We start from the raw sequence: 18,107 nt of genomic DNA, 5'->3' as shown, positions 1-18,107 counted from the left end.
TTGGGGAGACATTTTTAGGTGTCTACAACGAGCTACGAGTTCAAATGTTCAGAATTAAAAGATAGCATCGGCAGCCGCCCACAAGCGGAAAATAACAGCTGCCGAAGTACGTACAAAAACAAAAATTAAACTGTTTGTACATCAAGGCAAGCTGAAGCAAAAAACAAGGCAAAAAGAAATATTCAGAAAGCGACAAGTCTAAAGTTAAGAACACGTTGATCCGCAAGATTCTGAAGACGACTGCCCGAGTTCCTATGCTTCAGCCGAAGGGTCTGGCTGATCAGCATTGCCTGGCCCCTGGGCAAACTCAGCTCCGACAGCGGAGGAGGCAGTCTTGGCCTTCATCTGGGCTTCCATCTATCTCTACTCAGCCTCTATCTCTCTCAGCTCGGCTTCCTCTTCGGCTTCTTCAGCCTTCATAATTTTGAGCTCAACAGGAGTAGGGAACTGTATATGGGGATCTTCGGGATCCTAGACCTAGATAGCACACTTAGCCCAATCCAGAGAAGGCTCAGCATGGAGAGCTACCCTTCTAGCCACTCTAAACCCGTTCATGTAACCCATCTCATACTCTTCCTAGGTATAGAGGTGAACTTGGAGCAAGGCTTCAGCATCAGCCAGCTTCTTTTGACTCTCCTCCAAGTCTTTCTTGGATTTTTCCAACTCATCAGTGAGTTTGGAGGAAGAAGTCTTTTGTTCATTTAGCTCCAACTGAACCCTTGAAGCTTCGGCCTTAGCTTCGGACAGATCGTCCTCCTTAACCTTCAGCTGACCCTCCAGATCTTGCAGTTTCTGGTCCTGGGCCTCAGCAGCAGCTCAAGCCTCGGAAAGCTGAGCATCCCTAGCCTGGAGTGCCTTTTCAGCAGCCATCCTACCTGCTTCCAGAGCCTCCATCCTCAACTGCATCTCTTGGATTTGCTCAGCTGCCTCATCAGCCACTCGGGGCGCAATGGCCGCTTTGAAACTAGGAATGTCGAAGGCCCCGCACTCCTTGATGATCTTCTCTCCAGCCATTAGAGTTGGGAAGATCTCAGTCTCCATGGCATGGCAGAAGTTCTGGAGGGCTTGGGCAGCCTGCTTCTCGTACTTCTCAGCCTCGGCCTATGACAGGGTAAAGTTGTATCCCCTAATAAAAAATAATTACCTAAGTCCTCTAACTAAAGTAGATAGGGAAGTAGGGTCGAACTCCACAGGGAAACAAATCTTTCTTTTCCTAATTAACTAATACGGAGTATAATCTAGATTATGAAGTAACCAATATATAAGTTGAATATGAAACTAAACTACGAAGAATGAGAATAAGGGGAAAACAAAATATAAAAGGATCTAGGGGATAGGTTCACCAATAAATAATACTCCAGGGTAAAACATAATAATCAATCATTGACATTGCATAAATAACATGATTAACAGGCTCTCGCAATTTACTAGATCTAAGTTCCTATTGAAAATAGCCTTTAATATCAAATTTTAACATCTGCTCGATTCATCAATTCAATATTGCTATACTTTTACAAGCCATAATTGTAAAGCGTTAAAACAATTCAATAAGAAATTATCATGCAATATAAAAAATCAATAATAGTCAATCATCAATGCATCAATTAACCAGATCGTAAAGGGCTTTCGCTACGTATTACAATCACATAATTAATCTACCGGTATTAAATCTCATCTCTCGAATTAACCATTTATAAATTAATCTGCCTATTGAAACTAGACCTAAACATCAATTCTCATCTATCGAATCTCGAATCAATATTGTCAAACTCATGCATAAAAGATCAGGCCTAATCTAGTCACAGAGCATTAAATCAATCAATCAATAGGAAATTAATCTAGCATTGATAATCAACAACAATAAATTACCCCTTCATATTATTTAAGGATCCCCATAAACCATAGAAATAAAACTACTCACACATAATATAAACTAAACTAATCAAAGCAATAAAGCAAGACATGATTAAAGGAATGAAATAAACAACTAAGATTAAGAGTAGAGAAATCATTACCAAAATAAATATGGAATTAAGAGTAGATTAAGAACAAAGGTTTAAGAGGGAGAAAATCTAAGAAAACAATTAAGAGAGTAAAGAAAGAGTAAAAGGAAAGAGAGAGAGAGTAAAATCGTATTACGGAGGAGTATTTATACTCTGTACAAATCCTAAACTAAAACAAACTAAAACGACGCTAATCGTCTCCTAATAAATACACGCGCCCGATCGGGCGAGGCACCGCCCGATCGGGCGCGTCACCGGGCGCCAACCTTAGCTTCTCCCGCCCGGCCGGGCGCGCCTCCGGGCGCCAGCCTCTTTGGCCGGGCAGCTCATTTGGGCCACTATTTGGACTACGATTGGGCCCCAATTCTTCGGGCCAATCAAGGTTTCCTCTTCCGGTCTTGAATACTCGGTCCAAATGCCCCGGTATCACCTATACCGAGCCATTAATCACCGGTTCGATGGCTCTAACCGGCATTGGGCTATAGAATCTGGTCGTGCTTCTCCAATGTTCGTGATTGCTCCAAAATATCTCGGGAAAATACTCCAAAAGCATAAATCCCTACAAAAGTCAACCAAATCTACAAAAACACTACAAAACACCAATTAGTAATAAAAGTGGCTTGAAAGAGCCAAAAACACTACTAATTATGACCAAGGGACGGGGGTAAATTACTATATAAAATGGACATATCAGCCTACTTTTCTTCAGCAGCCAGCTGCTTCAGCATTGCCAGCTTTGCCTCCTCTTGGGCAATCTTCGCGTCCTCCCAGGCATTCTCCAGTTTATCCTGGAGAGTGTCTATTAGCTCTACAGTGAGAGTCTGATTGTGCACAACCTGAATGCAGGGACACGTCAGTAAAAAAAAAAAAAAAAAAAAGAAATTGAACTGAAGAGTTGAACTTGCGAAAAAAGAAAATAAACAGCAAAGCACCTGCATCAGCAGTCGCTGATTATCGGGGACCCTTCGGCTGGACTCTCCCATTCCAGCAGTGGCCTTAAGTGACCACGCCCTTGCCCGATCTACCTCCGACATACCAGTAAGGTCGCCGAAGTAGGCCGCAGCTCCTTCTCGGTTCTGACCCCATATAAGTTCCCAAACGTTGTCGGGGATTGAAATGCGGGGGGTCGAGAAACCCATATCTCCATAATGCAGTGTCTGGAATGAAGGAAAGGAAGACGAGGGAACCTCCTGAACCTTATTTGGCTCAGCATCCTTCTTTTCCTCATCAGTGGAGCCCAGCTTATCTCCACCCAAGTCAACAACCACGACCTCATCTTCTTCTCCTGTTTCAGGTTAACGGATCAGCGCGTCAACCTCTCTTTCAATATCAGCCGAGAAACCCTCAGCAGCAGGTTTCTCAGCTGCTTCAGCAGAGTGCCTTACAACATTCTCTTGGTTCAGAAATTCCCCGTAAACCCCCCATTTCAGGCCAGGAGTTCTTTGATCCACCTCCATTTCTCGAGTTTCGGGAGGTGGTGGAGGGGTTCGGGGAGGAGGGTTTACTGGCGGAGGGGGAGCCCTCGGCGAGCCTCTACCTTCATCAGGCTCCCTTATGTTGATGCCTTCAGTGGGCATCGGCCTCGTCTGAAACTGACGGGGACCTAGTACTGCTATCCTCATCCTCCTTCTCTTGGTGAGAGGCTGCTCGTCCATATCGGATTCTTCAGATTCAGACGGTGGCAAGTCTTCAGGACGAGCAGGAGCTTTCCCTTCTCTCCTTCTGATTCCTTCTTCAGACTGCAGAAGTGGGGGACAGGAAGGGCTTGAGTAATAAAAAAAAAACAACAACGAAAGCAAAATGCTAAAGAACTTACCAAAGTCCTCGGCTAAGCCTCGACTGCAGAAGTCCCTTGCTCGGCAGCACCAGAGGTCCCTTCAACTCCTTCTAAGGCTTCAATCGCCCTAGTAACGTCTTCAGCTGTCCGAGCAACTTGTTCTTCTTCAGGTAGCAAACGCCTCAAAGGATCTTGCTTTGCCCACCAAGGTTTCTGCTTCAGATAATCTGCAGCAGCCTTAATCTAAAGGCTTGTCGAATGCAGGTGCAGTGGACGGTCCTTCGGGTCAGTGATTGCGGGAGCCCGGTCTAAGATGACCCTTTCAGCGTTCACTCCTAGTCGATCGTAGTTGATCCCTGAAGTGGCCTCGCTCAGCTCTGAAAGGGCAGAGTGAAAGAGTTAGCTTAATGAAGCAGACATTAAAAATAAAGCGAAAAGGAAGCAAATAAAGCAAGTCCTCTGCCCCAGCCGAAGGTACTTACCGCCTTTGTGCTTTCGGCTGAGGCCGACAACCGCCAACATCTTCTCTTGGAAGACATAATGGTTGTCTGGAAGCCATCTCGTCGGGATGAACTTCATTCGGCCAGTCCCCCCGGGATTTTCTTGCTTCCCGAAGAAGTGAATCTGCTCGTAGCTGGGGTGACGAATGGCATCAGGGTCTTTAGGACCCAAATCTTGCATGTTTGGGTCAGGTCTGGAGAGGTAGCGGGGAGCCCTGAAGAAGTGGGGGTGCTCCGGATCCGCTGGAGCCCTTACCCAGATCCACTGGCCTTTCCAATCCTTATCCGAAGAATCGTTCGGCCACATAGTCAAATATTGCGGATGGCTCTCAATGCGCCACCAGCCAGAGCCATGCTGGCCGTATTGGCCCTGGGTGTTCAGCACTAACTTGTGCAACTTTCGGAAGCAGTGCAGGTTCGGCTCAACAGAAAAGAACCGGCAGACCCAGAGATATGTCATCACTCGCCGAATATTGACGGGTGTCAATTGGCACAGGGAGATCCTGTACTTACTTTATCAAAATATCCCTGATGATGGGATTCAAAGGGAACCAAAGCCTGTACTTTAGCTGACGAGTGTACACCCCCACATACCTAGGGGGTGGACGATGAATCCTGTCATTAGGCGCGGGCATTCGGCACCAGTACCCATCCTCTTCAAAAATGCCATAATGTAACTCTATCTGTTCGGCAAACCGATAGGCTTCAGCGTTCCTGACCCACCAATTATAGGGCGCGTTTCTCATCATGGCTGCAATAGCTCCGTCATTCTGCCATTCAGCGTGCCCAGGGAGCAGATTCCATGGTGCAGCCGGCAGAATCTCTTCCTGCTCAGCGCCGCCAGCCCCGGCCTCTCCTTGAGGGGGCACTACATTCAGTTTGGTGGTCGGAATACCCTCCTCCGGGTCATCCCTAACTCTCTCCCCGTTCCATACGTCGGCGCGGTCCCTCGAATCCCGAGCTTGACCTTGCCGTCAGGTTTAGCGTCCTCTGCCTCTAACCATTGTCAGATTTGCGAAGAGAAAAGTCGAAAAAGGGGGATTCTTTCAAAAAATTCAAGAAAGTCGAAGGAAATTCAAAGAAATTTACCTTAGTCTGAAGCGGAATTCACCGATTTGTCTAGTCGGAGCGACGAATTCTGGTTAGCAGCTTTAATCTCAGGGTTTTAGTGGAATTTGGAGCGAAATCGGAGAGGTTCTGGTTCAAGTGAGAGTGCGAATTGGTGAAGAAATGAGGAAAGAGGAAAGTGCAACGCCGTTTATGTTCCCAGAAAATGGAATTTGAGGAGTTGCGCTCTTAATTTCCCTTTAATCCCTCATTAAGTAACCGTTAATCACACTACTCTTCAACTAACCGCCCATTATCCATCCAACTTCCCATTAATTATCCTAATTACAGTTATTTCGTTAATGACTGTTTAAAATTTAAATCTTTTGATTTAATTAAATCATTTACTTCCCTCCATTTTTATTAAATTTAAACCCGACCCGTCATCCTTCCAAATCGGGTCTGGGGGGCAAGTTGTTTGGGTCCAATTATTCCTGATTGGGCCCGGTCCATAAATGATTCAATCCAAGTCAAGGTTAAGGCCCAAGCCTCCAATCCTGCTAAGTCAATCTCAAGTCAACGGCCCAAGTCATCATGGTCAGCCCATATGACCTCAAGCCCATCTCTTCTCCTTGTCATGCTAAGGTATAAAAGCCTTCAATTACATCATTTATCATTCATTCACATTCAAGCCTCAAGCAATTAATACTCTTGCATAGCTTTCTCTCTCTAAACACTGTTTGACTTCGGCATCGGAAAAGTCTTCCTCGGCACAACCCCCGAGGCCAGTTTACGTGTGTTTGCTGTGCAGGAAACCCTCGGCCCAGCATCATTTGGACCGAGTCAGTCTTCGTCCACATCTTCGGACCTTCGGCAAGGTCCCATTGTTTTCACCCGAAACAAAATTTATTATTAGAAAAATAATAATTTTTGTAGTATAAAGGGTAACTTTAAATACTTTTAAGATAACGTTAATTTGTCTTATAATAAATTAGCGTACACCTCCCTTTTAGAGAATTTATGTTTATTTTTTAGTGCGCTTAATTTACTTTATTTTTATAATTTTATCTTGCTAGGATAAAAGAAAAAAAAAACTTGTCTTTGAGGGAGAAATATCTCATAAAGGAGGAGGAATTACTAAAACCTTAAAACAAATCAAAATTAAATAAATAAATGACAGGTGTTTAGGGTATTTTTACCCTAGACACGTGGACCAATGAGAGGTCACCACGTGTCGAGCTCAGGATGGCCCATGTGGCTCAACATCCTCTTGACACTTGGCGCCCTCAGATACGTCTCTGAAATGGCGGCCTTCAAGGGCCCAAATCCCAAGGAGCGTCGTAAAACGGCGCAGCCCACTAAAATCTAGGTCAAGTGACCTAGATAGGGGGACATTCTCCAACAACCCTATAAATAGGGAGATATTTCCCCATTTTGGGGACAGATTGAATCATTTATTACACCTTTATTCTCTTACATCAGAGAAAGACCTGAGCTTGGAATCCGAGCAGATACCCACCTAAATTTCCATTCTCTTTATTCCGTTCCAAGTTACTAACTTGACCGTCGGAGGCGGAGCTCCAACCACCCGGAGTCTCCGTTATTTTGCAGGTGCAGCTCAGCCGGATCAGACTTCGTGACGTAACTCTCCCAAGGGACAAAAACACCCAAAACATTTGGCGCCGTCTGTGGGGAGAGTACCTCGAAGATGGTTTAAGAGTCTGTACCACCCCCTAACCGTCTGGGCGATGACCCAGAAGTTTTTACAGACAAGGAGGATGAGGATCCTCAGCTCGAAACCTTTACAGCCGAGGATGGCTCGCTCAGAATCAAGAGCATCCGGCCCAGAGATATTCTGGAGCGGGGTGCCTCCTAGGCGGGTCCGAGCAAACCCACTGGGCAGCCGGAAGGGGAAACCCAAACGGCCGCTGGATCAGCCCCTGTCACCCGAGACGAACTAATGAGATTCATGACAAGTTTCAAGGGTGAAATTAAAAAGCTGATCACCAAAAGCCGGGCTGGCCCAAGTAAAGGTCAGTCGGCGAAGAAGACTCCTCCAGAGAAGGGGAAGTCAGTCAGAGACCGGCAGCCCACTCCTCATCCAAAGGAAAAGGCAGCCGGGACCATTGATTGGTCAAAAATTCTCCTTCCTGGGAAGAACACCAATAACACTCGCCGAACTCAGCAGCCGGTGAGAAGTAAAAAATCAACTCTTGATGCCCGAGAGATCATTAACCGGAAGAGAAACCAATCGCTGTCTGAGTCGGCTTCAACGTCAAACTTTCCAGACAGCTTCAACAATATTTCTGCAGGGAGTGCACCCTCCTTGCATGAGAGCCAGACAGGCGGTAATACCGTCCATTCTGGCCCTCACATGATTGGAGCTGTACCGTATGTGCCTACTCAGGCTTACGGACAGTATCCTCCTCACTTCATGCAGCCGGCCTTCTTTGGAGGTCAGGCGGCATATCTAAATGTCAAGCCATTGGACTGACAGCTTCGTCTGCTGCGCCTGGGTGAACAGCCTTCTGCGTTCACCCGGGAGATAACCGAGGCGGCCCAGCCGGCCAAGGTTAAGAATGTATTGGTTGGTACCTATGATGGTACCACCAATCCGGAAGACCACCTCATGGCTTACACCAACCTCATGTATCTGCAGGGGTTGGATGATGCCACTTGGTGTCGATGTTTCCCGGCTACATTGAAGGGCATTGCCCAACAATGGTTTGGTAATCTGTCAGCCGGGTCCATCGATAGCTTCAGGAAGCTAGCCTTCCTGTTTGCTTCTAACTTCTCAATGAACATCCCTGCTAAGAAAACAAGCCTTGATTTGAGCACTGTTAAGCAGGGAAAAGAGAAGGGTTGCGCTCATATGTCAGGCGGTTCAATCTGATCAGAATTCAGATTCAGGGACTGTCTGATGAGGTAGCTTTTACAGACTTTTTCAAAGGTCTGAGAGACGGGTCGACCTTTAAGTTCGACTTAGTCAGAAAAGGGGCTTTCACCCTACAGGCGGCCCTGAGGGAGGCGGAAAGCTACATTCAAGCTACCGACCTCTGCTCGCCTGGTAGCCAGTCGGACTCTAAAAAGTCCGACAAGCAGAAAGACAACCGGCCTGCTCAGCCGGCTAAAAAGAAAGAAGAGAGCAAAAAGAGAAAAGAAATCTGGGCGGTTAGTGATTCTGACCAGCCGTCCCAGAAGAAGAAGAAAGAGTTTAAACCGTATGTCCCCAAGTACGAGTTTAACAAGGACTGCAATTCCATCCTCATGGAAATTAAGGACCGGCTGTCCCTAGAGAAGCCGAATCCAATGAAAAGTTCCATTCAATCAAGGAACAAAAATAAATTTTGCCAATACCATGAGGAAGTTGGCCATGACACCAACGACTGTTTCAGCCTTCAAAGGGCGCTGGACCGTCTGGCTGACAAAGGAATGCTGAAGTCCTATATTTCTAAGTCCCCAGCCGGGGCAAAGAAGAAGAATAAGGGTCAGTCCTCTAAGACTACCCCCCAGCCTGCTAGTAGCTCGGATACCGACAAGGAGCCGGTCTACACAATAGCAGGCGGGTTTTCCTGTGGTGGCCCTACCATCCGGGGCACCAAGAGCCATCTTCGAAAGATGGAAAAGGATGATGATGAGCAGGCGTATGCAAGCACCTCCTTCCCAGACGTCTTGATCACTGAGAAGGACAGGGGCAGCGTCCGCCGTTCGCATGATGACCCGGTCGTCATTGAATGTAAGGTTGCCAACAACCTGGTTGGAAGAATCCTTATTGACACCGGCAGCTCATCAGACATCATCAGCCTCCGGTGCTTGCAAAAGCTGAAATACAATGTCAGTAGCATGCATCCGGTCACCCACCCCTTGGTTGGTTTTGGGGGTGGGATGGTCTATCAAGCCGGAAGAATTGACTTACCCATCCGGCTGGAAGAGAAGGGCCAAGGACGACACATTGTCGTCAGATTCTTGGTCATTGAGGAGTTGACCGCCTACAACATTATCCTTGGCAGGCCAACCCTCAACGTAGCCAAGGCAGTAATCATCCCATCTCTCATGATCATCAAGTATGAGAGGGATGATGGCACTGTTGGTTCCCTGAATGGGGATCAGAAGACGGCTCGAGAGTGCTATCTTTCAGCCGTCAGAGATACTGTAACCCCAGGCGGCCAGGAACCAATAGACCTTGACAATGTCAAGGATGCTGACCAAACGCCTGCCCCACCAGCCGCCGGAAAGAAAAAAAAAAGGCACTTATGCTGGTGGAGGTGAAGAAGGAGAAAAAATAGTAATCACTGACCGGTGAACGGTCAGATGAGCTCCGTCCCCAACCGGCTGGTGAACATATTGGCATACCTCTGGACGACAACCGTCCGGAGCATACTGTGAAGGTTGGGACGGTTGCCTTTGCTAAGTTAGGTGCAGACTTGCACCTTCTGCTGAAAGAATTCAAGGACATTTTTGCCTTTGAAGTGGAAGAGATGCCAGGCGTCAGCCCGGATCTTGTTGTCCACAAACTCGCCGAGGACCCTAAAAAGAAGCCCATCCGGCAAAAGAAAAGAAATCACGGCGAGGAAAGAAGTCAGGCGGCAGCTGCCGAAGTAAAAAAGTTGTTGGATGCTGGGTTCATTCGGCCATGTAATTTCCCCGACTGGGTGGCGAATGTTGTGCTTGTAAAGAAGCCGAATGGTACCTGGCGGATGTGTGTTGATTACACAGATCTCAACAAGGCATGTCCCAAGGACAGTTATCCGCTTCCTAAGATCGATAGTCTGGTCGATTCAACAGCCGGGCATGCCTTGATGAGTTTTATGGATGCCTACTCTGGCTTCCATCAGATACCCCTGTGGAAGAAAGATCAAGAAAAGACGGCCTTCGTCATTGATCAGGGGCTATTCTGTTACACGGTGATGCTGTTTGGCTTGAAAAATGCGCCGGCTACGTTCCAACGGATGATTAATACTGTCTTTATTAATCAGATTGGGAGGAATGTAGAGGCATACATTGACGACATGATAGTCAAATCCAAACAGCAGGCGGATCACCTTGCTGATCTCCGAGAAACCTTCACCACACTCAGGCGGCATAAGGTCATGTTGAATCCTAAGAAATGCGTCTATGGTGTTGAGTCTGGGAAGTTTCTCGGATTCCTGATTGATCAAAGGGGGATAGAGGCTAACCCTGAGAAGATACAGGCGGTGATTGACATGAAGTCACCCCGCACTGTCAAGGAAGCACAGAGACTAACCGGTTGCCTGGCTGCTCTGGGGAGATTCCTCAGCCGGTCAGGTGACAAATGCCTTTACTTCTTCCAAGCAATCAGGATAAGACCAGATTTGAATGGGGGGATGAGGCTGAGGCGGTCTTTCAACGGCTGAAAGAACACCTCCACTCTTTGCCAAGACTTGTTAGTCCACTGCCTAGGGAGGTGTTATACATGTACTTAGCCGTCTCAGATCATGCCCTCAGTGCCGTTCTCCTTGCTGAGAGAGACGGTGTTCAGCTTCCGGTCTAATTCATTAGCCATGTCTTAAAAAATGCTGAGCTCTGGTACCCCATGGTAGAAAAATTTGGCCTTGCCCTGTATATGGCTTTCAAGAAATTGAAACCTTACTTCCTGGCTCATCGGTGGTAATCTACACCGACCAGCCCCTCAAGCGGCCAATGTCTACTTTGGAGTCATCCGGCAGAATGTTGAAATGGGATATTGAAATGCAAAGTCTTGAAATCACTTTTGAACCTAGAAAGGCAGTGAAAGGTCAGGCGTTTGCCGACTTCATTGTTGAAATGACACGACCGGTGCAACCGGATAATGTTGACCAGGTTTGGAAAGTGTATGTGGACGGAAGCTCAACAAAGAACGGCTGCGGTGCAAGAATTATATATGAGTCCCCTGAGGGGGACAAAATTGAATATGCACTGCGGTTTAAGTTTCAAGCCTCAAATAACGAGGCGGAATATGAAGCCCTGCTAGCCGGAATCCGCATGTGTAAGGCAGCAGGGGCAACTAAAATTGACGCCTATTCTGATTCACAATTGGTCGTTAGCCAGTATGAGGGAGCATATGAGGCAACTCATCCGGCTATGATCAAATATCTTCAGGCAGTCAAAGAAGAGACTGGGGCACTTCAGGAATTCCGTCTGAATCAAGTGCCTAGGTCAAATAACAACCAGGCGGATGCATTGTCTAAATTGGCTTCTTCCGCCTGCTGTGATACTCCTCGGTCGGTCTTTTGGGAGGTTCTTGAAAAGAGAAGCATACATGAAGAGCCCATTGGAACCTTAGACCGAAGCTCTACCTGGATGGATGGCATCCGGGCATATTTAGCAGACGGCACGCTTCCTGATTCATCACAGGAGGCAGCCGTCCTGAAAAAGCGAGCAGCAAACTTCGAGTTGAGAAATGGAGAACTCTTCAAGGCAGGTTTCCTCAAACCCTTATTGAAGTGTGTTACCCCAGAAAAAAGGAAAGAAATTCTCGAAGAATTGCATGTCGGATACTGCGCCTCTCATATAGACGGCAGGTCTTTAGCCGTCAGAGCCAGGCGGCAATACTTTTGGCCTACTCTTGAAGCAGACGCCAAAGAGTTAGTCAAAAGATGCGACAAGTGCCAAAGGTTTGGCCCACCGATTCGCCGCCCGGCTACTGATCTGACGGCAATCCACAGCCCAGTCCCATTTGCCAAATGGGGCATGGATATCTTGGGTCCATATACGCCTGCACCAGGCGGAAAGCGCTACATTTTGGTGGCTGTGGATTATTTCACCAAATGGGTAGAAGCTGAGCCGGTTAAGAACATTAAGACAAAGGATGTCATCTTCTTCATCTGGAAGAACATCATCGCCCGGTTTAGGGTACCTATGTCTATGGTGTTTGATAATTGCCCTCAGTTTGAGACCCCCCAGCTCAAGACTTGGTTGGGAGATCAGGGTATCTCACATTGTTTTGCATCAGTCGGCCGAACCCAAGCAAACGGCCAAGTTGAAGCCTTCAACAAACTCATCTCAGACGGCATAAAAAAGAAAATCGAAAGAGCCGGTGGTTTATGGGCAGAGGAATTAATTCATGTCCTGTGGGCCATCCGGACTACTGCTAAAGGGGCAACCGGAGAAACCCCATTTCTTATGGTATACGGTGCTGAAGTCGTCTTGCCCATTGAGCATTATGAGCCGACTCTTAGAGTTATGCTCTATGATGAAGAGGCAAATTGGGAGGTCATGCGGCTGGCATTGGACTCCCTCCCGGAACGCAGGGGCAACGCTGCCCTGCGCCATGAGATATACCGTCTGAGAATGACCAGAGCTTATAACAAGAGAGTGCACAAGCATCCCCTGAAAATGGACGACTTCGTGTTACGAAAAATGGAGGCAACCGGTAGGGCCAATGGGGCTGGGAAGTTAACCCCTAATAGGGAAGGCCCCTACCGGATTTATGAAGAAGTCAGGAACGGCACCTACCGTCTGGAAACTCCGGACGGTCGCCGCCTGCCTAGAACTTGGAATGTAGACAATCTAAAAAAGTACTACTTCTGAGAAAGTATAATTTTTGTAAACAGTAAGTCAATTAATGAAAATTCAGGCTTTGTTTGCAGAATTATTTTTGCCATTTTTATCATTCGTCCGCCGGGGTAATACCCAGACGGACCCAGTGTTTAACTTACTAAGTTTGATACTTAGTTTGGTTGAACATTATTTTTGCCATGTTTACCATTTTTTTTGTTTGTCCGCCTGGGTAAAACCCAGACGGACTCTTTATTTATTTAAATTACGTTTGATAGTGTAATTTAATAATTTCTGGACCGCCTGGGTAATACTCAGACGGACTATTCGTTCAACAAGCTAAGTTCGATATTTAGTGTAAATTCAATGTTGTAATTATGCTCGGCCAAATGATCCGATTAAAAACTAAGCACAAAAACGCTTAGTAGCTATATACAACCGGTCTCAAAAAAGACCAAAGGCCAATATGGCCAGATGGTTGCTTATTTTATAAAATCGTCTGTCCCAACATGGACAAGGGCGTCCGGCGACACCCCTCCGGGTGCAATCGTCGCAGAGAACAGACTATTTGTCGGTTCTACGTATCCATGCAAACTGCGAAAATTGAACGACCAAATTGGTCAACTCATAGTTGTCTGACCAGAATAATCTATGAAGAACAATTAAGTAACCAAGTACCGGATGCCCTAAGGCATCAGTCGGTCATTGGTTGAAATTCTTACTTGGGTTATTTATTCCAAAGTTGCACTCACTTCCCCTATTGGGGCAAAAGGTGGTGAAATGGCTACGCGTTAACCCCAAACGGAATTGACCGCCTGGGTAAGAAGCTCAAAGCACCCGCTATTATGACCGGCTGTGCACTTGGTTTGGGGCAATCGCCATTGTGATTGATTGGCCTAAAAACACTCCATACTTCTCCTAGTATCAAGTGTTTTCAAGCCAATCAATCAGCTTGACATTAAACCAACCACACAGCCGCCCAGTGGCAAGAGCACCCGGATTGCAAATTGCCGCATGCTTTTTTTTAAGTTAGGCAAAATATTAAAGAATTGCAAACAGAGGCAAAATTCAAAATAAAAAACTCAAAACACAAATATATATAAACACCGACTGAGTCGGAATACTTCATTAATATTTAAAATGGCACAAGGGCCAGAGTAAGTGTTAACCGGACACATCCGGTGAAGAAAGAAAGATAAAATGTTAACCCAACTCCAAAGTTGGTAAAGATACAATAATACACGGCATACAAGCCGGTAAAGAAACAGAATGGCATACTGCCGCAGAAAGTGGGGAGGCCCGCCTAAGGCTGAGGTGGAGTCTTCTCCGGCTGAGTCTGGCTGGCTTGGCCCTCGTGATGATCATCCGCCGCCTCCTCATCATCAGAGACTTCATATCCCTGCTCAGCAGCCCAGTCTTTGAAGCGAGGCGGTGGAGCATCACCCAGTTGCTGGGCATCATACACCGCAGTGGCGTAATCATACCTCAGCTTATAGACCTCAAAGTCTATCTCTGGGTAAAGGAGGCCCCAGGTGATCTTCAGCCGGGCTAAGTTGTCCCGTTCATTCTCCTCAGTCAGCCAGGTCTGCTCCTGGGCCAGCTCATCCGACTGCTTGTTGCACAGATTCATAAGCTCGGCCTTCAGGCGGTCATTGTCTATCCGGAGTTGGGCATTTTCCTTGTCAGCATCCTCCAATGCCTTGAGATCTGATTTGGCATCTTTCAGCTTCTTGTCAAGGTCATCAGCCCGGCTGTTAGCTTCATCGTTTGCAGCCGTCAAACTCCGGATCAGCTCCTCCTGTTTCAACTCTACTGCTTTAATCTTTAAATTACACATATAATCAGAATGTTCAGCAAAGTTGAGGTTTTCTAGGGCCCTCCGTTTGGCGTCATTTACCTCTTCTTGCTTCCGCCTGAAGGGGCCCCGGAGATTGTCCACTCTCACCATGGCCTGAGACAATAACAGTCGATTGGTGAGTTACTTAGCCAAATTAAAGATAAAAGATATCAGGGTAAAGGGATTTTTACCTCAGCTTGAGAACCCATTATCCGATCGAAGTCCACGACCTGCAGATCAGGTATGGAATTCTTCTCAGACCGGGTGAGGGTCCTCACCATCCGCTTTGCGAAGCTTGCAAGATCCGGCTGGTCAGAAGTCAGATCTGCATCAAAAATAGTGCTTTGTGAGATAGAAGCAGCGTAGTCAACATTCCTCCGTTGCCGGCTGCTGACTGACCCTTTTGAAGGATCAACCTTGGTCTTGACTCTCATAAAATCCAGTAGCCAATGTATTTTAGTTTGTTCCTTACCTTGAGCTTCCGGATGGGTCTCCGGCTTACACTCCTCCCCAGTGGTTGTCGCACCGCCTGCAACCTCAGGTGGCTCGCCACCCTTCGATGCCGTTGAGACATCCGGCGCTTTCTGCTGTTCTAAGCTTTCGCTGAGTTTTTTCAGAACAGCCGGGGATTTGCCCCCAGTCGTTGGACGACCGGATTGGGCAGATGTTTGTTTCTGGGGGGGATCCTTCCTGGCGGCTTTGGCAGCCGGAGCCTTCTCCAGATCATCTCCCTGCCTTTTGAGCAACTTGGAAAATGATCGTGGAATCCTCTTGACGGACTCCTGAGAAAGAAGCAAAATGTAAGCATACCCAACCGGTATATATATATATAAAAAAAATAAAAAAATAAAAAAAAAACATATAAAGTCAGGCGGTCTTACCCCGCCTTTCTTCGTATCCTTAGCCTCGACGGCTGCCTTTTTGGCAAGTGCCGCCTCCTTGCGCAGCAGCGCCGCAGACTTAGCGGGAGTTTTACCCTGGTCAACCATCCTCAAGGCTTCGTCTGCAAAAACAAGAATTTCAAGTTAGAAAAAATTAAGGCAAGTTTGCAATAAAAATGAAATAACAATCATTCCGGATGAGAAGTATTCTACCCCTGGGAAACATTGTACTCAGCCCGCAAGCGGACAAGAAGCACTCGTCCTTGAAGAAGTCCGGATGGGGAATCCAGTTCTTGGGAACTATGATGTGAGTCCCATCCCCCATGGGCTCAGTTGTTGTCTCAAAAAATCCCGGCTCTATTATTTGCTCCCGGGCCTTAGTAGATAGCACCGGGAGAGGGCATTTTCGGCCTAGAAGAGCCGGCTCGGTGTTGTACCAGCGCAGTGTCCGGTTGTGTCTTAGGGTGGGGGAGGAAATCAAATAAAACTTGTCCTTCCACCCGGACCATTTGGACACTTTTTCCAAAGTCATTAAGTATTGGGGCAAGGTAGTCAGCGTATACCATGCCCTATGGCCGCCTGGAGCCTTGCTCAAATAGTGCATGTGAGCGAAGGCAGAGAAACTGGGGTTCAAATTCTAGGCAGGCAGAGTTAGGGGTGAGCTGCCAAACCCCCAGATCATACCCCTTGAGGATTTTCCTAATCCCGGGGTGGAGGGGGAACCGGAGGCCGGCTTCGATAACCGCCTCATAGCAGATGAAGTAATCATCTGCATGGTCAATGTCGTCACTCCAGGCCATCACAGCATCAGCCGGAGGGACAATAACCTCCCAACCCCTTCCAAAGGGATGTTTCTCTTTAAAGGCCCTGAACCCGCTATTAAGAAGGGCAATGTTACTCGGCAGCATCCGGGTCCTTTTGGGGTTGGGATTGTCAGCAACCTTAGGCGGCTGCTGATAGTCAGCCGCAAAATCACCCTGGTCGGAGCCGGAAGATTCCGCTCTTGATCCTTGGCCGGCCTCAGCATCGCCGGCTTCATTAGAGGAGGCGGCTCCCTCGCCGTCTACCTCTCTTATTCCAGAGCTCCCGGAGGTAGAGGGAGCCTCTTCGTCAGATCCGCTCTCCTCCCAATCCCTCTGTTCCCCTTCCAGGAAAACCTCATCGGCTGGCACTCTCATAGTGCGCCGGCTTTTAGACCGCCTGGTCGTCTGTTTCGTTCTGGCCATTGTGTCCTACACAGACACAGAGAGGGTGGAATTCGGAGATGAGCATATTGGTTCCGACAGTCCAGAAGAGGCACCCCCTGTTCTAGACTCAGCCGTTCCGGGGGATCGGCTAAGTGTCCTAGGCAGTGCCGAGTGGGTGGATTGGGAACTCATTTATATTCTCTTAAAAAAGCCGGGTATACAGGCGGAAAAAATGGTATACAAATTGAAAGGGAGAAAAGCTAAAATGGTACAGGCGGTTACCTCGCTTTTACTCTGGAAAAATCTGAAAACCGCTACAGCCGGTGAACCGGGTGTTGAACTGCTAGCACTCGGAAGCTTGAACGTAAGGTGTTGATGCAGGCGAGAGCAGAGAATCTCTCTCTAGAATCTCTCTTTTTTCTCTCTCTAAAAAGTCAATGTGAACGTGAGGTGTGAAAAGGAGGGGGGTAACTTTTTATTTATAGAAAGTGAAAGTGGGGGGAAAATTTTTGATTTGAAATTCAGAATTTTACCCGTTACTGTTCACCTATGAAAGGTGGACACGTGTCACAGGCCCCACGTGATATACACGCGCGACCTGTGATGGGCAAATGTTTAGGGTATTTTTACCCTAGACACGTGGACCAATGAGAGGTCGCCACGTGTCGAGCTCAGGATGGCCCATGTGGCTCAACATCCTCTTGACACTTGGCGCCCTCAGATACGCCTCTGAAATGGCGGCCTTCAAGGACCCAAATCCCAAGGAGCGCCGTAAAACGACGCAGCCCACTAAAATCTAGGTCAAGTGACCTAGATAGGGGCACATTCTCCAACGACCCTATAAATAGGGAGATATTTCCCTATTTTGGGGACAGATTGAATCATTTATTACACCTTTATTCTCTTACATCAGAGAAAGACATGAGCTTGGAATCCGAGCAGATACCCACCTAAATTTCTGTTCTCTTTATTCCGTTACAAGTTACTAACTTGACCGTCGGAGGCGGAGCTCCAACCACCCGGAGTCTCCGTTATTTTGCAGGTGCAGCTCAGCCGGATCAGACTTCGTGACGTAACTCTCCCAAGGGACAAAAACACCCAAAACAACAGGGTAAAGTCGTATCCCCTAATCAAAAATAAGGAAAATTTTTAATTTACCACCTAAAAATAGACCTAATTTCTAACTTACCACCCAAAAATTTTTTTATTTTAAATTACCACCCAATAATTTAATTATTCACTCATATTACCACCCAATTTGAATTTCCGGTGGAATTTAGTCACGTGGGCCCCAGTCAACGGCTATAAACGACTATTTTTTTCTTTCTAACAATTTTCCCTCCCCGATTTTTCCTATAAAACACTTCCCCTAATTGAA

This window comes from Chenopodium album, chromosome 5, assembly GCF_948465745.1.
Source record: "Chenopodium album chromosome 5, dcCheAlbu1.1, whole genome shotgun sequence".
NCBI lineage: Eukaryota > Viridiplantae > Streptophyta > Magnoliopsida > Caryophyllales > Amaranthaceae > Chenopodium > Chenopodium album.
Note: the sequence above shows the minus strand (reverse complement) of the source record.